This window comes from Myiozetetes cayanensis, unplaced genomic scaffold (genome assembly GCF_022539395.1).
Source record: "Myiozetetes cayanensis isolate MyiCay16 unplaced genomic scaffold, myiCay2020 scf10, whole genome shotgun sequence".
Lineage (NCBI taxonomy): Eukaryota > Metazoa > Chordata > Aves > Passeriformes > Tyrannidae > Myiozetetes > Myiozetetes cayanensis.
In genome coordinates, this window is record NW_026086605.1 from 11,857,668 (window position 1) to 11,884,226 (window position 26,559).

The 26,559-nt window shown below is 41.6% G+C and overlaps 1 long non-coding RNA gene across 2 annotated transcripts in view; it reads left to right on the forward strand.

Moving 5' to 3' along the window:
• The window catches only part of LOC126651988 (uncharacterized), a 49,743-nt gene that overhangs the window by 9,050 nt on the left and 14,134 nt on the right, over positions 1 to 26,559 (forward strand). The window contains exons 1-2 of one of the 2 annotated variants that reach the window (XR_007631843.1): positions 18,634 to 18,882; positions 21,601 to 21,718. The exons of the other annotated variant lie outside the window; for it this stretch is intronic. This is a non-coding gene — a long non-coding RNA (uncharacterized LOC126651988). Of the gene's footprint in view, positions 1 to 18,633; positions 18,883 to 21,600; positions 21,719 to 26,559 lie in introns of those variants that run through there. 2 annotated transcript variants of the gene reach the window in all.

Genomic DNA, 26,559 nt, shown 5'->3' on the forward strand with positions numbered 1-26,559 from the left:
GAACATTTTAAAGTTACAAACAGTTGATCCTTGAAAGCAAATTTTGTTGTGAGTGGCAGCTTCTCATAACTCTCTCAAGTACCTCGAGAAAAAAGGCACACAGACCCTTCACTGAGCCACATGTCATCACAAGTTCAGTTTTCTTATTTTGAGGGAAGGAAAGGTTCTTCCCCTCTTTCCTCCTTTCTACATTTTGCAGTTTAACCCAGAGAAACTAACGATTTCAGGATTTCTTTGTTCTTTTTCCATTGTGGAGTGTGTGTGTTTTCCCTTTCCTCACATTGCACCTTTTCAATACTTTTTCACCCTGAAAGCTTGATGATGTGGCAAAAGAAACAATGAAAGTAGCACAGAAAGAGAACAAGAAATCAGTTGGAAGTTATTCATTCCAGTGTTCTATAACATACTGAAGGGGAAAAAGGACAAAACGGGGTTAAAATATCATCTTCAAAGACCACTGATCTGAAATACTGAAATTTCTGGTCTCAGAGAAAATCAGAGGGAGCAGAGACCAGAAAAAAAAAATCTCAAATACCTTAACAGAGACAACTTTCTCTTTAAATCTTTAGATTTTTCTTTAAAGAATTTTTAAACCAATTTTTTTTGTAAAATCAAGCACTGGATTATGGTGTAAATTTTGGAAGTAGCAGGTTCAGCCTGACACTTTGCTTTCCACGAGTGGATTTCTCATTATTACCATAACAACACTTTTATGTTGCAATTAACTTTCCCCAATCCAGACTGAACCTAGTATTTCTTATTCTTCCTGCTAGACTTTCCCTTATGCTGTCTTCATAACTTCCTTACCAGCACAGGAGATTTCAGAAGTACTTTAAACTGGCAACTAAAGTCTTCCCTGCCTAGGTCTCTCATTGAGGCTCACCTTTATCACACAAGTAGACACAGGAGGGAGCTCAAGCAACCCCACTCACACTGAGGTTACTCCTCTCCCTGCAGCAGCTGAGGTGATTTAACACCTCTAATTCTCAATTCAGGGTTCCTTTAGGTCTTGAACTTAGATTTTCACACCTACTAGAATATAAGTCTCCTTTTTTTAGGTAGCAGAACAACTGATATGTTCCCTCTTTATACCAGAAATAGAAAATCCGTAGCAGTGTTGGCCGAGCTGAGACCAGAATGATGAAATCTTTGCTCACCAGATTTGGCAGTTACACACACACCTGCACTCTAACACTGCTCTCAGTAGTCCTGGCTGAACCTTCAGCTGTTTTTATGTTTCTGAGGTGTAGTAAGGAGAAAGAAGTAGAGAACCAACAGCAAAGAAAGCCCTAGGAGTTTCTCTTTCTCAGCCTCCTTCTATTCTGCCTCTGGATGTCCATGGGTACAGCAAAAGACATCTCATGGGCAACAGGGAGCAGGACTTCCTTCTCTTCAGTCTTTTTTATTTGTGCAGCCACCTAGGCAAAGCTCTTGAAGGTAATGCCCACTGACCCTTTATATTCCTTTCTACAACAGGTTTCCACTTCAGGTTTCGTTAACAAGTCTCTCCTTTACTGTGAACTCCCTCTGTATATTGAAAGTCTGCAATAAGGCCTTCATGGAGCCTTCTCTTCTCCAGGCTGAACAACCCCAACTCTCTCAGCCTGCCTTCACAGCAGAGGTGCTCCAGCCCTCTGATCACTTCTGTGGCCCTCTTCTGGACTTGCTCCAACAGGTTCCAGGTCTTTCCTATGCTGAGGGCTGCAGAGCTGCACACAGTAATTCAGGTGGGGTCTCAGAGAGCAGAACAGAGGGGCAGAATCACCTCCCTCAACCTGCTGGCCATCTTTCTTTTTATGCAGCTCAGGATGTGGTCAGCTTTCTGGGCTGTGAGCGCACTCTGACATCTCACGTCCAGTTTTTCAGCACCAAAATAAAAATACTTGAAACTGCTACAAACCTGTTGTAGAAAGGAAGTCACCACCATACAAATAAATGAAGATTTTGATAAAATAAACTTGAAGTCAAGCAACTGGGAGAAGACACTAAGATTAAGTGTTTGCTAATTTGCCAGACTATAGCCAAAAAAGCACAGCATTTTATTTCAGCACATATTTGTATAAAGAATGTAGTAGGCACTGATAATGTAGCCTATTATTCTAGTTTTTCCTTCGTTCTTTAACATCACCACTGTCAGCTAAATTCTGGAGGGAAAGATAGTTTTGTTCTAACTTCTTCAAAAGAGGTTTGGGAGGATATGATTATTTACTCTATTTCTTTGCGGTCCTCATACTATGAAATCAAACTTAGGCACTTTGTGAACCAGAGCAATAGCAACTTAAAACAGCTGCAGCACCAAGAATGAATCTGCATTAGAGAGCCCAGCAGAAAGCACAAAAGTCCAAAAGTACGTCATTAGATGAAAGCACAAAAGTCCAAAAGTACTTTATTAGGTGTAAGGAAGATTGCTGACTTTTATCTTTCTCCTTATTTTCTTAACTTCTACTGCTCACATTTGATGCAGTGATGTGATTATTAGCAACCTTCTTGCAAACCAGTTCTGAGATGCACTGGTTGCTGATAGTTGTTCTTTTTCCAGTTGAACCCATACAGAAGACCCAGCTGATGAATTCTCTTTCAGGCTTCTCATCATTTGCAGTGAGAGATCTCTTTCCATTTGGAGAGAAAACAAAAAGAAACAAACAAACATTTCATTTTTCATTTCTCCATTTTCCTTACATCTTATCTAGAAGTACATTTTTTGTAAAGGCCTGCTTTTATGCATTTTGATGGTGTACTTTACACCCCTGAAGAGAACAAACATTCTACATTACCAATCTGAGCAGACTCAGTAGGATATCAGAGAGCAGAATTCTCAGTCTCCTCCTCTGCCTAATCCATTACTGAGCAAATACCTCCACAATGAAATACTGAATTAGCAACCCCATCTGCTCTGAATATACCCTGCCACAAGAGGAACCAACAGAATGTGTATGACACTCTTGTCCCCTTCTTCCAGGAGATCCCAAAGGGCTTTGCAAATTGTATCAGTCTTGAAGGCGAATGCAGGTCATACATTGATTTCTTTAAAAGTTATTTAAAGGATATAAAATTAGAACAGGTTCAGCTGAGCAACTACAATAGTATCAATGGCGAAACAAACTAAAGAGCCCAGAATCCTTGATGCTGCTCTACCTTCTGACATGGGTATGGACAGGTTTTCTTCACCTTTAACTCAGTGCCCTCACTGCTCTGAGCAGAGGTATAAAATTTGCTTTTTTGCACTTCATCTCAAAGGGGAGTTTCTCCTTATTTATGTGCTCCCTTTCCCAATCCTGCTGCCTCAGAAGTCTTATTCACTCTGAGGCCATCAAATTGGCTTTCCACACATTCAACAACTCTCCTCACCTTGCATCAATCTATTCTTGCTGAGACTGAAGGACAGAGGTGCCTGCAGGACCAGCATTAAAGCTGGTTTGCATAGCAGTGATTATCAGGGTGTGCTCATAGAAAGTACAATCAGCAATTCCTTGCCAATATCTTCCAACAGATGCAACATTACAGCCTGGCTTGGTACAATATTCTCATTAACAAAAGGGTCTCATACTGGAAGTGTCCTTTTTAAATATCAGAGCACTGCAATTTAAATATAAGCTCCAGTCCAAGCCTGGAGACACTGAAGACACAAACACCCAGGGTACAGTGTGAAAATTAAGCCGTTTCATGACAACACTGATCCCTGCCACACAACCCCACCTCTAACCCCTGCTCGCCCTTGTACACAGGGAGAAGTTCACTTATCTCTTCCAGAGACAACACATTCAGATGTGCAAATGCCTGATAAACCCAGCAGAGACTGATGCGGTCCATCTCCTTGTAGAATGTTCAGTGCATTTGTCCCACCCTCCCTGCCCCCCCCCCCTACTTGATTGTCACCACAAGAGTCACAATTTAAGAGGAGTTATCTCACAGCCACAACAGCAGGGATATATCTGCTGCCTGAATTTAACTGCTTCCCTTCTTTCAGGGAAGAGATAAGTCAAGGGAACTGGAAGAAGGTGAAAAAGAGGTGCAAAGAGGAGGTATGTCTTTGAATGTACTGGTCATCAGAAGCATAAAACTGCTTATCTGGCTCTCCTTTCCTCTTCCTTTCCCTCCAGAGGATTTTCTTTTAAACAGCATTCCCACATGTTTACTTTTTCTTGGCTACTCTTTGTTTGTGTTTTGTTTCTCTAGAAGAGGAAATGAAGCTGTACATTTTCAGCTAAACTACATTAGTTGTTGAGTGTTTTGCACTGTTTTTAGCAGACAGGGTAATGCATGCTAGAAAACATATTTTGACAAATGAGGAAACTAATTTCCAGATAGTTCTAACTGTAAGGAAGGTGAACATGGCTCACTGAGTCTGTAACTATATCAAAAGTTTAAAAAGTACCAATTTAAAATCTAATCCCAAAGCCCTTGCATGAATAGTCCCATTTAAGGGAGAAAAAATTTAATTTTTACCCTCAGATTTATACTGGTTATCAATATAAGCAAATGAGAACAAAAGAAATTCAGTGCCTCAGCCTGTTCTAAGCTGCACCACTTCAAAGAAACTCCAGGAGTAAAAGGATGGGGGTTTTGCATTGGAAACACATAGAATTGAATCAGGCAGATAATGGTTTTTAAGTTAACAAATGTAGTATCATTTTATACACTCTAGTATATCTGAATCATACAATACGTTTCAAAGACAAAAGTTAGGATGCTTCCTTCATAATGCACTCATAGTAACTGCTAGGTATGCATTCAGCTTTCATTAGTTGCCATGGTTTGATCAAACCCCTTCTCTAAGTGACTCTACCTGAACACTGCATTTTGTAAGTATCCCTACATCTTGGTGATGTCTGTGTGTAAGCATCAAGGAAATGATTGCTCAATTCTCAATATTCCACCACTTGTGATATTTCCAAAGTAAACAACTCTTTCTCCATTGGGAAATAATATCTAGGCTAAATCAAATAGTGAAGTACTAAAAGAAAGCTAGCCTCCTCCATATTAATCTTTAAAAATTTATAATAGAACAAGGCATTGAATTTCCAGATCGAATGAGACCTGTGTGCTCTGAAGCAACTCATCAGCTGGTAAGTGAGGAGAGTAGGTTTCACCCCTCCTTAGGCACCTGGCTCAGAGAATCCTTTGCATATTGTGTAATTGGAAAAATGGAAGCCAAATCATCAGTTTGTATGGTTTGCTCCTATACTAAATCTGCTTAAATCCCCTGTAAAGCTTCTTTACTGTGGACATAAATTACAATCATACTATGACACCCTAAACAATGCAAAGGAAACTGGTCTGTGTGAAAATGAAATCTGGTGAGAGACTATCTCCTGTGAAAATCTGGCTGTTGGTGACTACAGGAGATAGGAACAGGACAGAAATTGTCTCTGAACCTCAGACAATGTGGGCAGAACAAGATGCTGATAATATTTTATTTAAGTGCAATGTAAACCTAGCTTTCACATAATACAGTTCTGATCTGAAGGCTGTCCATGTTACAGTGTATATTGTATTCATATCTCCAGACGAGTTTGTTCCGTACTGATTAAAATCAATATTGAGGTAAGACTAGTAAAACCCAGTGGAGTAAGCACAGAGACATGCTTTAAATGGACCAACAATTCCATTAGAGGGTAAGATCCCACTATCCACTTACTCAGTCCATGAGAACAACGGTGGCTTAAGCTCAGGGTCAATCCTCATACTGATTCCAGCCAACATACACATTTCTGCAAACCAACCCACTCCTCAGTTTAGTGTCACTGAGCCCAATGGATTGAAAAGAGAGGATTGTCCCTCTACAATCACTCTCCCAGCCACACCACCCACTTACTCTGAGCATTTTCAGATTTCCTCTTATTTCCTATTTCCTTATTGGTTTCAATCCTGCATCACAAATTGGTAAAGCTCCTGTTGAGTTAACCTCAGAAAAAGGCTCTTAGCCCAAGATGGGGTTTTCAGCAGTTTTGGGCAGTGGCATTTTTCTCTGCACTGCATTTTGCCATCCTCTTTGCACTGCAGATGACGTGAGCACAAAGATATTTATTCCCTCAGAAAGACCAGATGTGCTTTTTTTGACTAACGCTGGCTTGGCATATGAACTCTGATTATCTCCCTTCACGTAAGTGACACTGCTTGCAAACTGCCCCCATTTCTGTCCCTCAGCCTCTCCACCACAAAAACCCCCAAACCACCCCACAAATTCAAGGGAAAAAGGTAGTACCAACCAGAAAAGGAAAAAATAAGAAGAGTTTCATTCTCACTTTCTGAAAGGCACATGTTTCTTCAGAGGCAGAGATGGCAAGGTTTTCGTAATGTTTGCTGACTTGAAAAAAATTTAATTTCTGGAAGTGTGAAGGAATTCTATTCTATTAATTCATTTGCATTTTATCCCCCATAAGATTAGGAACATAACCCCTTCTGTCTCCTCTGTCAGCTGACATTCCACATCACAGCTAGGCTGAGGCCACTCTCATGCCCCATCAAGCATTAGTGGACTTTGCTCAGCCAATACAAGTATTTAAAAACTCCCTAGAAAACACATTAATCAAACAGATCCACAGTTCTGTAAAATCAAAGTTTTTGAATGTACCATATTTAATAAGAAATGGACAGTCAAGCATTTTCAACATGCCAAATTGGCATAGCTCGTTGATTCTCTTGGCTTATGAATAACATACAGAAGCACAGACCTTTGATATGACTACTTTTTCCATATTTCTGTTTCCTTAAAAAAACTCAAAGCTAAATTCTAAATATAGAAGCAACAGGCAAAATTTAGTACAGAAAATAACCTGAGCAGGGTCATAAAGCCCATGTCAAATCACACCATGACTGATTCACCTGTATGGGAAAACTAATATAAATATATTCCCACGCCCCATAAAATTTATGGCTCCCATTTTAAAACAAAGGTGACAAATACTTGTGCAATTTAGAAAATGGACCACTTTTCATGATTTAGCAGAGACACACACAGCATACTGTGTTCCAATTACAAACTAAATGGCCCACATTCACTGGCAAATGGGAAACGGAAAATTATTTGCTTTGAATGTGTTGAATCACGAGAGAGAATTTGAAGTGGCACAGCACAGAAAACATCTTCAGCATGCATTTAATCCACACAGATCAATGCTTGAGGCTTCACACATGAATTAGTGACCAGCACAACATCAAATACTCTTGTCCCATGCCACAATAATAGCATTACCCAGCCAACAATAAAACATTCATGCATTCATTTGCCTCTAGTTGCTCTGGGTTTTCTGTTGTTGGAAGCTTCCCAGGAAGATCTGTCACTTCTGAACTTGTGTGTAATATGCAGAGCATGGGCTCACTTTTAATATGACTTCTGCAGCCAAATTAAAATCACATAAGCAAGATGGGTAAAAGATTCAAAGTTTACTGCTGGGGAGGCTTGCAGTGTTGTTCCAGAGTGTGCCTCCCTTTCCTCCTTTCTCCCTCCTGTAACACTGGAACAGCCCTAGGTAAGAGGCAGCAGAGAGGGTCAGCTCTGATCTCTGTAGTGTGGGGGGAGTAAAAGAGAGCAACTTTAAGCCCATAACACAGGAAAGGCAATGGGGTCAGCATCTGTCCCTGGGAGGTCAAGAGCTACCAGAACACTGTTCCTGATTAATTTCTGACTTATGTCACCCTAACTCCGTGAGTTATGTCTAAAAAATAGCTCCACTAAACTGAAGGCAGTAACTCAAAATTTACACCAGGACTTGAATCTATCAAGGCACATTCAATATATGCAGAGATAAGAAAAACATATGTGATTACAGGAAAGGCAAACAAGTCAAAATGAGGACTTAACTAGGTGAATAATGAAGAGAAAGGAGCACTCAAATTGCTGTTCACACACTCCTACTTCCTTGCAAATGAAGCAAACCTGAATGTTTGTCTGAACATGAGGGGGGAAATGCCATTCATCACATTTACTCTCATCCAGCACCAGCTTCACAGCTCGTCTTCCTGCAGTGAGGTTTACAAAGTTGGTGAAACAAATAGGATATGTATTCTACAGCTTGTGTTTCAATCAGTAAAAGGTGTGTGCACCAGCAAGGGAACTGGTTTAGCAAATCCAAACCCCTGCAAATGTAAAAAACATGCATGGAGACTTCTGAAAGAAAAAAGAAAAACAGTACATCTTTAAAAATCCCTGCAGAGTCAGGATGGCCCTGAGACAAAAGGAAGGGGCTGGAATAATTCCTCTGTCCTTTCTTGTCTTGTTCAACTAAGTACAGGCAGGGCCTGAGGCAGAGCTATGGGCCAGGAGCACACCCTGGCAGTAAGAACCAGAGGAGAGATGCTGCAGAGGTGGACAGCTTGTAGAGATGCAGGACCTCAGCACAGCAGCAGTTCAGTGTAACCCTTTGGTGTGAGGGAAAGATACTGCTAACTAAACTGATGAATGTGGGCACAGACACAAGATAATTTTGGGGTGTTATCTGGTTCCACATCTCCTTTTGTACACATCATTGGAATATGGAGTCTGACAAATGAGATCAAGCTACCCAGGACTTCTGCTCACTCTTTTACCCCTAAGTAAAGGCTAGTATCTGCAACACCATAAGAAAATACAGTCCCTCTCCCACCAAAGCTTTAAAGTTGTGTATCATTCTGAAGTGGAAGAATAGACTGTCACAGTGTCAAGAATCAAAGAACACAGGATGCCAAAAGGTGAAAAATTCAGCTTTGCATTATTACATACCCTAAGCGGGATGGCATGTATTCCTTTAAATCCCGCTCTCTCCCACGTTCTGAAAACAAAGTCCCAGACCTCCCTACATATTTTGCCAGAAACGGCAAATCTCAGAAAAAAACTCTTAAAGATATCAAGGGGGCAACCTCAGTGCAAACTCAAGAAAGCCTCAGTCTTTTCCCTAGGCTGCATTTTTCATTCATTTTGTCTTACAGCACAGTACAAATTGCTGAGCTAAAGAATCTCCTGATTTCAAGCATAAAAGCCCAGAGTAACAAGGCCATGGTCTGAAGGATCACTGCTTTGCCTTTCTCATACTCAGACAATCCTTGCTCTGTTCTGCACAGAGAAGGAAACTGTCCACCCTGTTCAGACCACATCCTCCGGGACAGATGAACACCCAACGTATCGAAGTGGCTTCCCCCAACACACTCCCTGAATTTTTAGTTATTTAAAAAGAACAACAGCAAACAAAAGCTCAATTGTAAGTGCACCCTGAACTTAAAATCATCTAGAAAAGACCTTCCTTCATTCCCTGCTGTTGCTTTTTCTATCGCTGCCAGCTACACCGCAGTGCTCCAGGGTAAGTCACAAAATTCTCCATTCTTTTGAGACAGGAACAGTTCAGCTTAGAGAAGGAGCCATTGTCCATGTGACTAGATACATGCACCTGATGTCAGCATTGGGTTTAGGAAACATGAAACCAAGCTGAGAGAGAAGAAGAGGGAGAACTTTCTTGTAATACAAACACACCCACATCATCAAGATTTGTTTTGGTGCTCTGGCAAGAACTCATTAGCAGGGCAATACTAAGTACTGCAACTGCACTTAAAGATTGCAGTCACACCTGGGGATGCTGATATTGGATGTGATACAGAGAGTGTCACTGCCAAAAAGTGTTTCCATGCTGGGCACACAATATATAGGGTAGGAAGAGAAATGAACAAATTGTAGCCACCAAATCAAGTCTACATTTGCAGCTTCCAGTCCTTGTGGTAGCAGGGAAGCAGCTTCTGGCAGCAGCAGTATAGGGGCTGGACAAAATGACTTCACCATAAGAACTATTTCTGTAACAGCATTTTCAGAAACTGTATCTTAGGACGACGTTCTAACCTCTCTGGTAAGGTGGTAAAGGGAATATAATAAGAACCAGGTAAGCCTCCTCCCATGTTCGAAGGCGGAGAATTACAGCCTGTAGCTCTGATACAAAATGGCAACTCCAAGCCTCCAGCTGCCTTCCCTTCCCTGATGTTAGCAGTCATCTGCTGTAAGCATGCACCACTGTGGATTGCTGCCAGGCATCACAAAGGTTAGAGAGGTGGTGGATCTATAAAGAAAGCAGAGATGCTAGGACCAGGACTTCGCTTTCCTGAGGTCAAGGACCAGTGTATTGCAGTTTGCTGGGAAGCCCAAAGGAAGAAGTTTAATAATTGGTGTAATTATTAATAATCGGAAGTAATGTCACCATTATATTTATTGATAATTGCTTGTCCTACAGTTTAAAACTGGTTGTGGATCAAATAAAGGGTAAATGCGTACAATTTCCTCTGTGCCAGCCAGCCTGCTGCAGCTAGACACCCTCCAGGTCTAAAAATTCCCCTGCTTCAAGCATTTCTTCATCACAGCTGCCACAAAACTACAGCCTACCAGACAGAGCTGCAACAGCAACAGAAGGCAGGAGACTCTACAAGGACCATTTCCTTGCCCCATCTCAGAGACTGCTCAGATTTCAGGCTCTACTGTGGCTTTGCATCTCCCAGACTGGCTCCAGTGGCTGCTGTTCACGGCTCCCTGCACTTCAGAATTCCTGCTAACTCTTACTTTGTTACTTGGAGAGGCTAGATTGCCACATTTTCACCTTTTGAGGTGAAATTTGAGTAAAAAACAGGGCTAGTTTTGGAAAAAATGTAATTTAAAAATTATAAATAAAATTATAAATAAATTTGTAACAATTGGGGGTTTCTTTTTCCCATAAAGAAGATTTAGAACTAAGCTATGCAAGTTTAATAATGACAATTATTATTTTACAACAAGTTATTCTGATTGCTTCAATTTTTCCCCTCTTCTTGCTGTCTGTTCCTATTTACAAAAAGAGTAGGAAAAGCATGCAAGTTGCTCACTCCTCTCAGCCCTGTCAGGAGTTTTAAAAGAACATATTTTTATAACATAATGAGAACTTACTTAAAACACTTTTGTGAAAAGCAGCATTATGCTTATGCTTTTTAGAAGCAACTTAACATTTCACAAGCAAATTTGAAGTAAAAAGTTTTCCTTTAGGGAACTTTGATTAGCAGCCACTGAAGTCTGACAGTTGGGATGCTGTGTGGACATGGACTTATATTAAGTTACTCAGAAGCACCTGAGTTCCTCCCCCAGACATGTCTTTACTACTGTGCTGGATGTAGCTTGAAGCTCAAGTTTGATGTTGAGGCAATTTGACAACACACGTGCACACATTAAAAAAATCTTTTGATTCTACAAGGCATGGTGGGGGACTACACATTCTTGCACTGCAATGTCAGTCTTCCTCAACAATTACCAGGATGACTTTTTCTCCTTTTTTTTTTTTTTCTCCACAACTGAAACTGCTTTTTTTCCCCCCACTGGAGAGAAAAAAAAAAAAAACAAAAAACAAAAAAAAAAAACCAAAACAAAACAAAAACTCATTGTCTTGGGAATTTATTAGGAAATTCCCATCAGGACCAGTTTTAGTCTGCCTTTCCACTTCAAAATTGAACTCAAAAAGTAACAGAAATTGGCCAAAGGGAAGAATGGAGGAATCATAGTGAGTACACTTAAGGATCACAGTCAAGGCACACAGTTAAAGACTAATAAGAATTGTGGCTTTAAGGCAGGCACTAATCAAAAGAAAAGACAGAGCATGTTGCATTAGTTGTTCAGCAGATGACACCAATAAAATGAAGGAATGGGGAAAAAAACATCATTATAATACTCAAGGTGCCTTCTTTCCAGTAAGGGAGAACTGTTAGACCATTACAAGAAGTCTCTACTGGATAAAGCAGACAGTTCTGTTACCTACAGTCACAAAGATCTACTAAGATCAGAAGTGGTATGAAATAGGGTTAACAGAATGATCAGGAAGAGAAAAAAAACTACTCCTCAAATGGAACTTAATTTATAAAACTAAAAGGAAAAGGAATATGTTTGTTCTCCATATAAATCTTCAGTAATTATTACTAAGAAAAGAACATGCACTGACATTTAAGCTGGAGAATATAGAATGATTTCTAATGACAAGTGTTGGACTATCAAACAACTTTTTTTCTTCTGGGTAGCAGTGATTTCTGTCTTGTTTTAAAGTGAGTTTGATCAGTTAGTGAAACAGTTAAAGCCTTTGACAGACCTGGACTTCTTGATGCAGAAGATTCATTCCACAACTTTTCTTTCATTTTCCTGGACTTCTAAATGCTAAATGAATCCATGTTTCCACCTGCTGGCTTGAAACATTTGTTCAGTAACAATATTCTTCCAACACTTATCATTGTCACCTGTTCATTAAGTGCTGAATATGGAATTACAGCTCTACCAAAGAAAGAACGTATCTAAGCACTTCCCATTTAAACAGAATGCTCTTTCATCCTGTTATATAAGTTTTCTTCTCCCAAAAGGAATCTCAAAACACTTAAATGCCATGCACTGCTTTACTGTAAACAAAGATTTACCAATTATAGCATGCAGCTCCTCTAGGGTGATACACGTCAGCTGTTCTAACACCCCACAGCAGACATGCACAACAGACAAGAGCATCTTCTACTGAACACACAAAGAAGATTCTCTGGTAGACAGGCTGGGACTACACTAAACTTGGACTCTGGCCAGCACTTCATATCTAACACCAACAAATGGTCCCATAATGGCTCTGAAGCATCAGGGTAGTTTGTTCTAGGCTATATCCAAATGAGGCTCTAGTGTCACAGACAGCAGGATGGTGCATAAATAGTCTTTTTAAAAGTGTTATAAATGTTCATTAGGACCTAGGACCACTGTGAGGCAGGATAAGGATATTTTTCCCAATTTACAAATAAAGCAAGGCTCACTTCCCTACAGCAGCAAAGGAAGTCTGTGATTGATTGAAACCCAGTTTATACCCCAGTTGTTCCTCCTTTAGCTGTGCATGAAGTCTCCCATTGCTGTGAAGAATAAATATGAGGTTTAACCATGAAAGTGAAAACCTCCTATACTCATCAAGTGTCCCTACACAAAACCCCAGACTTATCTGGTTTCAACAACTCCTACTTCAGTGCCTAAGCACTCAGCCTGTCATTCAAAACAAAAAAAAAAAGCCATCTCCAAGTGTTAATTTCCACGTGAGCCTTGAGACTCCCTTGTCTATGTACCACCTAAACACTGTAGATTTACTTTTAGTCCGAACTACGCCACCAGAAGTAGTGGATGCATTTTTTCCTCTATAATAACTAAAATAAATTTTTGCAGTTTCGTGGGTTTACCCCTCAAAAGAGCTCCCAATGCTTCACAAACAGTGGTGCACCACGTAGGTCCATCAAACAGATCTACTCCATGACAATATATATAGACTGTGACTGAAATCTCCCCATGGTCCCATGAGCAGAGAACTATTTTCAACCTTGTTTTGGAGCTAGGGTAAAAGAAATCCAAGAAATTTATTGCAGAACAGGGAGCTGAATTTAAATTACTCAAGTCATATGCAAAACCTCAAACTACTGGACCATTCTTCCCTTCACTGTAAAGTAATTGAACAAATCACAATGAGCTCAGGTGACAGTATTATACTTCTCTAAATTGCATATTTCTTTAACTAAAAGCTTCAGATTATTGGAAACTGATGTTCCCCGATGTCCTTTCAGGGACCAACTCCTCCTCTCTCCTCTACTCCACTTCCAATCTATTTGAAAATGTCATGTTTCATTTGTGACACATCCCAGCCATGTGGGGTGGCAGCTGAGTCACCTTCCTGCTGTGAACGAGGTGGAATGGTGACAACCACCTTATAACTTCACAATCCTTTTTTGGGCACTTTGTGTTGGAGGCTGCTCTCCCATTCTATGCAAAGGGAATGGTGGGAGGAACAAATTGGGGTGGAAGAACTCCACACGCACAAAGGAGAACTGAGGGATTGGAGGTGGACCTAGCAATCAAATTGCATCTTCAAACACAGTCAAACTAAAGGGCACCTAGAAAACCAGGCACAAACACTAAAAAAACCAGGAATGAGTCAGAGACTCATTTGGGTTGACATTCTGCTGATGTCTACTGAGGGCTCTGAATTAAGGCATCTCTTAAAGCATCTATGCCTCTTCACAGACTCTGTGGAGATACTGGGACATAGCATCACATCTTTGACGTGATGCTGGCTTAAAATGTTCCCCTCTTTCCCTCACCAATTCTTCCCTTTCCAGTTCTTGAGGATGTTCACCCTCTTCTCAGGCATACTAATAGAGTTGTTTGTGGGGTTCTCCTGGAAACTGGAGAAGAAAGTTGTCTTAATTTGAAATGTCCCTTCTGTGAGGGGAAAAAGGGCCAGAAATGCCATCACTATCCATCTTCATTGTTCAAGACAACGGACCTGCACCACAGATCCAGTTTCACAGATTGCCTAAAATTCCCAAACACATTTCTGTTTGACTGTGCCCTCATACCTGTCTCACAGAATGTTTTACAAGGCAGATGATCCTACAGCAGCACAATAACTACTGCCTAAGAGCACGTTATCCCACTTAGCCTACTTATACACCATGTGCATGATTTTGCTTTGAGTCCTTTGAAGCCCTAAGCCCTCCATCTGTTGTCACGTATGAGAGAACCTGAACTGGTGGTGCAAGCCCTGGTGCCAAACATCAGTCACCAGAACTCATCTCTTGCACTGCTGCCACGTGACATCCTAGCTTCACCTGAAACAAGGAAACTGTGACATTTGTCTCTATTCATTAGCTCCTTCTTAAGAGTCTGTCAATTACCTCTTCAATCAAATGTCAGAAAAAATTAGTGAGGAAGGATTAAATCTACACTCCAGTAAACCTGGACCTGCAAGAGTTGTTTCAAGACATGTGGCCAGAAGCAGACTTGATTTCATCTCCTCGGGAATGAGCACTTCCACACAAACAAAGGCATGTGGCACTTAGATCCTCAGGATATTATTGCACTCTGACACCGTCGTTGTTCAGGTGTGCTCAGCACACCCATTACACACATCCCACAGGGAAATAAAAGGTTAAATACATTGTCCCTTTCCAGAAGGCTTTTTTGATAAAGGTCTTTCACTGCCAGTATGTGTCCATTTATTGCAGGCTAAAGATGGAGGGTGTTGAATCTTGCCTTGAGAAGCAGAATTATACCCTCTGCTCAGGCAGTAGCAGCCTGAGCTCTGAGACCAAACACATGGGGCAGTCTATGTAGCAATGCACTGCAGGAAACTCATTTGATGAAGAATCATGTCATAACTAGATTAATGTGTAACCACACTGTAACTGTAGCTTTGCTGTAAATGTTTGTGCTACATTTGGAGCAGGTAATAACTGTGCACATTGATATAGAATCACTAGGGCTGGAAAAGACTTCTAAGATCACTGAAACCAACCATCAATCCAGCATCACTGTGTTCACCACTAAACTGTGTCCACAAGTGCCACATCCACTCACCTTTTGAACTCTTCCAGGAATGGTGATTCCCACCACTTCCCTGGGCAGCCTGATCCAATTCCTGACCACCCCTTTAGTGAAGAAATTTTTCCTAATATATAATCCAAACCTCTCCTGAAGCATCTTGAATCTATTTCCTCTCATCCTGTTGCTTATTACCTGGGAGAAGAGACCATACAACAAGAGGAAGGAACTGGAAGCCATGATGCAACAGACAAACTATGGCACAGTTGTCATCATGGAGACATGGTGGGACAAGTCACACAACTGGAGTGCTGCAATGGATGGCTATAAACTCTGCAGAAAGGATAGACAAGGAAGGAGATGATTGTATGAATCTCTGAAAACTACTTGTCATCTGCCCCAAAACTTGTCACCGTGTGTAAGGACCTCCTCTATCCCACAGTCACACCTCTCAACTGGTTTTGGTCTTTTTCACTAGTAGGAAAATGTGAAGCCATCTGTTCTATCAAAAAAACCAGAAAACTAACATGTTTACATCCTTCACTCTCAAGAATAGATTTGCTAATGAGGGTTGGCCTTAGCAGGATGGCACAGAATCATAAAATATGCTGAGGTGGAAGGAGCCCATAAGGATCATTCAGTTCCAACTCTTAACCCTGCGCAGGGTCATCCCCAAGAGTCACACCATGTGTGTATCATCCAAACACTTCTTAAACTCTGTCAGGCTTGGTGCTGTGACCACTGTCCTGGTGAGCCTGTTCCAGTGCCCAACCAGTGACATCATCTGCCCCTCATCCAGCTTCCCCTCAAACCCTTCACAATCCTACTTGTCCTCCTTTGGACACTCTCTAAGAGCTTAATATTTTTCTTATATTGTGGTGCCCAAAACTGCACACAGTATTCAAGGTGAGTCCACCCCAGTGCAGAACAGAACGGGACAATCCCCTCCCTCACCCAGCTGATGATGCATTGCCTGATGCCCCCCAGGACATGGTTGGCCCTCCTGGTTGCCAGGGCACTGCTGACTCATATTCAACTTTTCATCAGCCAGGACCCCCAGGTCCCTTTCCTGGCACTGCTTTCCAGCACCTCATTCCCCAGTCTGTGTGTACATACAGGGTTGCTCTATCCCAGGTGCAGAATCCAGCACTTCCCCTTCCTGGACTTCACAGGTTTGGTGATTGCCCAGTCCTCTAATTTGTCTCTCTGTCAAGGGCCTCCCTGCCTTTGAGGGAGTCAACAGCTCCTCACAGTTTTGTGTCCTCTGCAAAGTTGCTTAATATCTCTTCCCGTCCTGCATACAAGTCATTTATGAAGATGTTTTAGAGCACAGGGCCCAAGATGGAGCCCTGCGGAACCCCACCAGTGACAGGTCACCAGTCTGGTGTTACCCCAGTCAGTGTTACCCTCTGTGCTCAACCCATGAGCCAATTGCTCACCCACCACATGATGTGTTGATCCAGCTGTGGGCTGGACATTTTGTGCAGAAGGATCCTGTGAGAGACAGTATTGAAAGCTTTACTGAAATCCCAAAAGATTATATCAACTGGCAGATCAGCTACATACATCCTGTTCGGTCTCTAATGCTCAGAAGCCTGGCAGTTGTGTTTCCAGGTTAGAAATGATGGTTTGATGCAAAACGTTGTCCAGGCAGTGCAACACCTGGTTAATCAAAGAAACAAACTTGGAACTCATCACTGAACTGTAACCTCCTTGCACACTTCTTTGTGCCTCCTCTCTCTGTATCAGGAATATTGGCATTATGATGTCCTGGAAATAATATTTCCTCCAAACTTCTGGAAAGACCGTTTATGTTCTCTTCAGCCTGCACCCTGAAAGATGCATTTCCTCCCATGAATCAGTCCACGAAATTACTGGACCTTTTATCTGCCTGATTTGCAACTACTGAGTATAGAAACAGGGTAGGGTAACTACAAGCAACACTAGAACATCACTGACCACTAAGGACAGGAAGATTTCTCTGTTCTGTTAGTGTTCACCACTTTACTATGTACACCCATTTACTATGACATGATGACTGGAAGGCCCTTATTAAATTAAACTAAATGTCAGTTATTCTCCTTTTCTATGCTCTACTTCAAGTCAGCTCAGAACCAATTTCAAATGCTTTTAAAAGCAAACCCTGTACAGGAATCATTTATCGATGCTTTCTTGCAACTGGAGTTGAGCAATTCTTACTGCAGAGGCCACACTAAGTAACTGAAATGGGTTTGACCTCACAGGATACATCCCTTATGTAGTCTTTGTCCAGTTCAGCCTCCAGGGGGCAAGAGGGGAATAGAAAAAAAGCATAAGAGCAAAAAGGGGAATTCAGTGTGTTGAAGAGTGTTCTCCCTGGTGCAATTGTCTTGACTGCACAAAAGCAGAGAGAACCTATTTCTGGGGCTTCTGTAAGAATCTCAGCTTAACAGCTGACCCTTTCATACAGCTGGGTTACAGAAGAGGAGCTCCATCATTCACACACCACTTCCTCACCTTTGGCTGAAGTAACCGGAAAGGGATCAATGGCAAAGATAAAACCTGAAAAATCAGACATGTATTCCCAAAGGGACCAGTAGTTTTATTTTACTTGTATTTAAAAAGCTTTGAGAAATGTTAACAGTAAGTCAATATAGACAGTGAAAGACATACTATTGGGCTACCCCTTGCTCCTGGGAGCAGGCAGATTTGAAAAGGGCACAACTCTCAAACAGTAAAAAGAGATCTGCAAAGTTAATGCCTCTCTCAAGCTTGCAGCAGGCCACAGTGTAATTGTGAACCCAGCATGCCCTGTGAGCTGCTGTAAGCTGGCTAAAAGCAGTCACTTAATCCTGTACACATCAGTGTGTTTGGCACCCCTTGTCCTGGTTCTGGCTGGGATAGAGTTAATTTTCTTCCCAGTAGCCAGTACAGTGCAGAATAATGTTGGTGACACACTGATGGTTTTTGTTGTTAAAGAGCAACACTTACACTAACTCAAGGACTTTTCAGATTCCTGTGCTGTGTGGCTGGCCCGAAGGCTGAGGAGAAACTGGGAAGGGACACAGCCAGGACAGCTGACCCCAGCTGGTCAAAAGGATATTCAGATCATATGGTGGCATGCTGAACTATAAAACAGGGGACAAGTTGGCTGGGGAGTGGTAGCCTGATGCTCAGGGACTGGCTGGCCATCGGTCAAAGGGTGGTGAGCAACTGTGTTGTGCAACCCTTGTTTGTATATTCCCTTACTGTTATTATTTTCCCCTTCCTTTTTCTGTCCTTTAAAACTGTCTTTATCTCAACCCTTAAGTTTTACTTTTTTTTCCTGATTCTCTCCTCCATCCCACTGGGGTGGAGTGAGGAAACAGCTGTGTGGGGATCAGCTGCCTGCCAGGTTAAACCACAACACCACTGAAGATGGAGCGTGGCAGTGAGCATCAAAGGAGCAACCATTCCAGTGGCCAGAGTTGTAGGCCTGGAGAACTGCCCATGCACGAGCAAGTCCGCAGACACAGCAGCAAGCCTGCAGGCTGCATGAGAGACTGCATGGCAGGAGAGGGACAGATTCCCAGCCTTCCACCATCCCAGCCAAACCAGAGCACCTAACTGTAAGACCCCAGGCTTGCACTCTGAGCTCATTGAAGGGGTTTTACTTTTAAAATAAACAAGGCTCCAAAAATTTCACCCACCGGACTTATTAAAAGGGCCTTCAGTTCTTTTATACATCGAGAGAGCACACAGGAGAAGACACTGCACACATTTCTCAGGAGGTCAAATAACACACTTTCATTAGCAAACCTTAGAAAGTAAGGGAACTTGGCAAAAGTTTAAAGGGCAACGTTCAACCCAAATGAAGCATTTCACAAAGCACCAACTTAGCACATGCTAAGCCATACAACTTAGCAAAATCCAGCCCATTCAGCTTTAAGTTAGTTACCCAAATATCAAGAAAGGAGAAGAAGAAGTAAAGAAAGAGAGAGAAAAAGAGAGGCTACCTTGAGTCCTGTGCAAGTCCAGCTCCCCCATGTCCAGATGGTAGGGATGGCCACATGGTGCTGGGTTTATTTGCTCTGGCCTCTGTGGCCACCCACCAGGCAGGATTTCTGGTGTGCCAGCCATTCTGGGATTAGGGGCTCCAAGGGATGTGGTATGGGGGAGTGCTCCCAGTGGGCCAGTGACTGCCAGCTATTCCAGGGCTGCCCAAGGAGGCTCCAAAGAGGCTGAGGTATGGGACAAGGCATCACCTCACCTTTGGGAAATTCAACCTGCCCTTTCCCTCACCCCCCACTTGACAATAGTTAATTTAATAATCCAGTGTCTCACACTAACTCCAGACTTTAAGTTTACTGTGAGACAAGTAGCAAATAGCTGCATGTTCACCCCCCTCAAGAGCTGTTCACAGTGCTGCTGCCTCTCTCCCAAACCTTCTGTCCAAGGCTGCAGTAGATGAAGGTCAAAATGCCCTGCCATAATGCTTAGTGGATCTTGCTGGCCGCTTAACACACAGAAATCCTTCCTATCTTGGAAGAAGGTTACATTAAGCCCTGTGGTACTGTTATAAGGAAAAGCATTCCTGAAGAATCACCAGAATCACCTCTAGCAGCACTTTCTAGAGGGCCCAGATTCACTACATTTCAATAAAATTTCTATATGAAGTCACCCCCAGTCCTCAGAAATTAGTCTTCAGTGTTTACAGCCCTATAGGAACCCTTCTTAAAAGGCATCTTCATTTTCTGATCTTTTAGTGTCACATACTTAATAAAACTTGGTAAATTCATTCTGTAGTCCCTTCTGCACACTCTTTCCCTCTTCAAAATAATTTTAAAATCATTTTTTCCAGCATCTGCTCCTTCCTGTTTCTATATCACTGCTGTAAATGGGATTTTTCTTCTTGACATCAAAAGAAGCAAAATAAGGCTTCCTAGGATAGTTTTCTGGCTGATTACACAGAAGAAGTGCAGTAGTCAAGAGCAACAGATAAGTAGCTTTAACACATCATAGTTTCCCGTCTTTGGGCTGTAGAACAACATAAATATGTTAATACACCCATCTCTGTGCTGCTCCTTGCCCCACAGAGCTTCACAGCAGCCTCAGCTCTCAGCTGCTAAGGCAAACACACCTCAGTGGAAAGGGCTCCCACTCTGCCCTCACACCTACAACTGCACACCAGGCACCAACACAACACCCATAATGTGCCCTGGGCCACCACTAAACCACTTGAGGCAAATGGAGGTGGTGACAGCTGAAGAGATGTCCCTCAGGGGGTGATTTGGCCTTTGTGGGGGCAGTAACAAAGCCCAGGTCACAGGGACCTGGCCAGGACTGGCCATGAAGAATAGTCTTTAACTGTCTACCTCTGCCACAGATCCCATTCCAGGTTATGCCTAACAAGCCCACTTACAGACTTTTTTTTTTCTTCTGTTCCTAAAATACAGAAACAACACAAAAGAAAACCAACCAAACAAAAAACAAAACAACCTCTGGTGCTCCCTTGTGTTCATATTTCAGTAGCAAACAAGCAAGAAGCTGGAAAAACCCAGTCAAGTAAAAAAGAAACTGTTGCAAAAGGGTTCAGGCAGGCAGCACTTAGAAAACAATTCCCTGAACACAAACTGTCTTCACTTGCTGGCAGCACAGAAACAGTAAGTTTTATGGCAAAAGCACACAGACTATAGTCCTAGTCAAATGGGAGGAGATGGATGGAAGGATGAAGAGACAGTCAGGAGGATGGAAGGGCACAGAGAGTTCAGTGAAAGCAGAGTCCTGGTCTGCTTTTGGCAGGTTAAAAGTCTACTGTGGAATATTTCATGTGATAATGTTATATATGTGTGTATGGAGATATGTATTTTTTTCCTATATGCCCATTATGGAATTGTCACAAAAGAAAGAATTTATCAGTAAGTAGTTAGTAATTCTTCTGGAGAATAATTTACAGGAGTCATCTACTAAACTGTGGTTGCATCTAGACCTCCAGTTCCCTGCTAGTTCATAAGATTTTCATGCAGTAGCACAATTTTGCTTGTGTTCCTGAGACTGCAGGCAAATGTTTAAATATTTCACCAATAGAAAACCATTCTGAATGAATTTTTTAAGCCAAGATGTAATGTTTCTATTCCTATTTGATTTGAGGAGTTTCATACAGTTAAAGAATGTCCTGGCTGGGACTTGAACTGAGAAAGCAATGGCTCTTCAATTGTTACAGTTAAAGGCAAATTTTGTACTGAATGCATGTGGTTACTTTTGAACCTCTGGTTAAACCAGTAACATGTAATTGTAAAAATATTTCCATTTTCTATTACCTTACTAATTGCTTTCCAACTTTACAGAAGTCTCAATATCTGCTCAGACCAATCTGACCAATTCGGAGGTGCAGACCATATCTGAATGAGAAGTGGAGCCTTAATGAGGTGCCTGAAAGGAAGGAACCAGCTAGAAGACATTATGGTATTTTCTATATAGATTTTTCATCTGTGTCCTTTACCTGATGAATGGCTACACAAGTCTGAATTAGGAGTTTCCTTGAAAACACAATCCAAAACCAGCAAATTGACAGGTAATTTGAGAATGAAAAATATACCCTCCAAAGCGGATGGAGTTGATGTTCCTAAAACTGTAAAAGGCAATAAAGAAGGAAAAGAACTGCTAAGTCAGGCCAAGCCCTGCACAGTTTTTGAAATAATCCAGGTAGAAACTTCTTAGAATGTGCTGAACTACACAGAAAGGAAGCCTGTGAGGTTTAGAATTTTCAGCTCTTACATATTCCACTCTTTCCTTAGCTCCTTGCCAGAAAGAATCCCCACTAAATGAGATGCTGTCCTCATTCTGAAGGTCCTTGAGCACTTTCAATTGCTGGCTTTTGCATGCACAGGGAATTTTAGCAAAGCCCTTGAGGTCATCTGTGTTCTGTGGTACTTTGCCATACAAAAAAAGAATTGGGTATTTAGTACCAAAAGTAATTTGAAAAGGGACTTTTAATAAGGGTGTGGAGTGATAGGACAGTGGGTGATGGCTTTAAAGGGTAAAAGGGTAGATTTAGATTAACTACAAGGAAGAAATTTTTTATTATGAGGTTGGTGAGACACTGGACTAGGTTGCTCAAAGAAGTTGTGGATATCCCATACCTGGAAGTGTTCCAGGTCAGGTTGGGTGAAGCCCTGAGCAACCTGGCTTTGTGGAAGGTGTTCCTGCCCACGGCACAGTAGTGGGAACTAAATGATATTTAATGTCCCTTCCAACTCAAACAGTTCTATGATTCTATGAGAAGTCAGCATCAAGATTCAACATACGAGAAAAAAGAAAAGGATACACAAGTCTACCAGCCTGCTACTGAATTCCCCTCTGGTGACCAGAGCATTTTTTACTTTCAAGAACCAACTTTTTTATGTTCTTTCTTTCTTATGTACTTCCTTTCCAGCACTGAAATCAATCATGTCTAGAAACCATCAGATCCAAATAAGACAGGATTATGCAACAGCATGTCATTAGTGAATCAATGTTGCCTGACCAGGCCACGTGCTTGTCAAGGTCACATTGATTTCTTTAACATCATATTGTTGCAGTTGGCCTTGCTAGCAGAGTGATCCAGGTTCCAGTGGCTACAGCTACAGACTCACCTCACTGCTTGCTAGGCTGCAGGATGCTTGGTAGGTTTTTCCCCCATGACAAGCTTCCACTCTTTATCTGAAGGACCATTGCCTGCCACGTGTTGTGCCCAACTTCAGGAAAACCCACTGCTCAAGTAGCTCCTCTTCCTCTGGCTGGACACACACAGCTGCTGAGATACCTCATAAAATCCTCTGTTCTGAAAGCATAAGAAGCTGCATGCACTTGGCACACAATAACCACGTCATTCTTTATGAGAAACTGAAAAATAGCACAACTCCAGAATATGATCCTAAAAGTTTCAGCTTAGACCATCAAGAAGTGGTCCTTATTATCCATTGGGTACACAGTAGGAAGTGAAATAGGACCAATTTAACAGTCAGGATTGGTCACCACTGGGAGTAGCAACTTTAAAGACAGGGAGTCATTAAAATTTGTCCTCCTCATCTTTTAGGGCACGACATCATGAGGTGCACTGGAGAAAAACAGTTCAGAAGATAATTAGATACAAAGGACAATAAACAGAAAGCTCTGTATTTATTACCAGATCTGAGCGGCAAGTTGCAATACAAGAATGTAGCCTGGCAGCAAAGACCAGGCCCAGCAAGAGTTGGGAATAAGAGTCAATTCACACAGGAGTGTTATGTCCCAGGTTCAAGAGTGGTGCCAGATATTCCAGCAGTCTCTTACCAAACAGAGCCACAGAGCCAAATCAGGGAGCGACATGAGTGAGAGTGTTATTTCTAGCCAGAGTACAGACTTGTGGCAGGCAGAACTCCATGTGCCAAGCAAAACTTGTTAGCCAACTGTCTCTGCTCTTTGAGTGTGAACATGTTACTTTTCTTCTGCTTGAATGATTTTTTTAAATTTTAATTATTTTTAATAAATGCTGTCCCTAACCCTAGGGTAAAGCAGCCCAATTTTCAGTGGTGCTAATAAAAGAACTCTCATTAAACACAAAATTTAATAAAGAAACAAAAGCAGTTACATAGGTAAAACACAGAATAAATTGGCTGAGAGAGAAGTCTGCTATAGGAAATTTGGAGCAATCAAAGAACATAAAACAACTTGCTTATCCTCCAAGAATAAAGACACAGGAGGAAAATGGTGAGCTAGTTCCCCTAGTTAACATCTGATTAACAGTTGTGTTGCTACAATGATGAACGATTGAAAGTATCCTCATTAAAATAACACAGATGAGGAGAAAGAGATTTTTAAAAATGATGACTAGTTAACACAAGCTTACCCCATTCCCAGTCAAATGAGTAGGGAATGGATAAACACTCTGACAGAATTTGGAGACATATTTCTCATAATAAGATAAGTGAGAAGTCCCTTTCAGCCCTTTATGGGAGCCCCAAGAACCAACCATTGACTTCTTTTTATTTGAAATCGCATGAGCTGATTACATGCACAGCCTGTTCCCCTTTGGATGTCAGCTGTAAAGTGAATATACAGAGATAAATAAAATTCTCATAATAATGGCATCTGGTGCTGAGGCACAAGAACTTCCTAAAAGACTATCATGGCCACATTTTTGGAAGAGGTTGGCCCTCACTTTCACTTTGTATCCATTGAACATTGAGAGCAGTATACAAATACCAGCAAAGCCAGTGCTCTTGTCATCTACACAGTGCCTTAGTTGAATTAACTAACTTCTTAGACTATAATCAAAGCCCTATCTTTAAGGGGAAGGAGTAGTCATGTCATGTATTTCCACTAAGTCCTTTCCATCTCCTAGCTTCCCACCATTTCCAGGAACACTGATTTCAAAAGCAAACTTATCTCTCTGCAAGGGCAGAAGGTCAGTCCAGCAGTCCAGTCAGGACTCTTCTGGCAGAGAAGGGAACTCTCAATCAGTGTTGAGAGCCAGCCTGTTTATCAACAGTCAGTATGTAGCAGTGTTGCAATATATTTTGCTTTCAGCAAAGTGAACTGAATTCTAGTGCTTAATTCAAACTAAACCACTAAAATCATACAGACAAACCTGCTCCCACATACATCTCCTGGGACAACAGCCAGGGTTGATTGTCATGTCATCCCAGCAAACACAGGCCCTCAGGAATTTAGTATAATTTATTCTAACACCTCTGCAAGAGATGCATTGCAGCAACCCAAACATCAAACAAAGGCAGCTACAGTAAACCCCAATATCTCCCCTCTAAATGCACAGCCCAATATCTATGTGTCTGGAGAAGAAATCTCCTATTTCTGAAAGTAATCTCTGCATCCAAGTCTTACTCCAGACAGTACAGGTTAATGGCATTAATTCACTGATACATATGCCCTCTGACATGCTCATTACTATTTGGAAATCCCTTAGAGAGTGCCTGGTCAACTGTCCCTGCCAGCCATCCCATTTTTTTTTAATTAACTGACCATTTTCAAATCAGTTTCAGGAACCAGTGGAGGCTTTGGAGACATGAACTCCCTCAAAAGTGTTTCAGTACAAGTAATCCAACAAAAGAGAGATTCCCCACATTAATGTCTCCTCCTAGAAAGGGTTTTTCTATTAGACATCAGAACATTCAGCCCTTCCTCTCCTTGGCCCCAGTCATACGGATAAAAAAAGCAGAAAGAGAGTCAACAGCCACACTGGAAAGCAATCTTCTAATATTTTACTGCTCCTGGTACAACTTCTTGGAAGTTAAGACACCTGAGATAGCGATTTCAAAGGTGCCACTTCAGCCTGTGAGTTTGGAAACAAGAAGGAATGAGGGCACACACAAACCCATGTGCTTCTCATAACAAGCTACTTGGTTTGTGAGTCTGAAAGACAAGCAGGCAGATATCACTGCACTATTGCTTCCAAGGGCATTGCAGACATGACTTCACAGTTTGTTTTGGGGGTCTTTTGGGGGTTGTTTTTTTCTGATGGTGGTGGCAGTGGTTGTTTTGTTTTGGGTTTTTTTGTTGTGGTTTGTTTTTTTGTTTTTTTTTAATAGTCATCCTCCAAATAGAGCAGCTTCTAGAAGAGGCCAGGCTGGTAATTTATATAGCAGTTAACAGCAGAAAGCTGCACATAATGCAGACAAAAGAGAAAGGTGCACTAAGCTCAGAAAGTTTTAATTGAACATGTTTAAAAACAGCAAGGCAACATCTTGCATCAAAAGCTCTCTGTGGCTCGCAGCTGGTGCCAGCTCTGCCATTGATGTCTCAAGTGTTTTGGGGCAATTACTTCTCCTTTGTGAATCTCTCTTTTTCCTATCTGTAAGAGAGAAAAGAGGAACCAATGCTGGCTGTTGACACAAATGTGTGCAGGTTCCCAGGCATTAGCCCATCAGAAAAGGACTTGAAAGATCAATTTTTACCTCCTCATTGTAACATGAGCCCCATTTCACATTATCCACTCTGGCACTGAAAAAATTCTTGGAGTTCTACCTTGGTGTCTAAAATAAAAAGAATGATCAATGATGTGATTTGGAAGGGCTTAAATTAAGTATTATAGCTGTCTTTCCAGTGATGGGTAGTTAGAAGTCTTCAAGCTATTGCCTTTGCCATATTGCACGATGCTGATGGACTTGAGTATATAATGATGGACAGCAAGAGGACTACATAGAGAAACTACTCTGTGAGACACAAATTTCTTAATATGCTCCATGTGCAATTTATTGTAACAATCCTTAGTTCTAAACTAATTTTTTTTTTTTTACACTAAAGGGGATTAATTAATATGATTATCC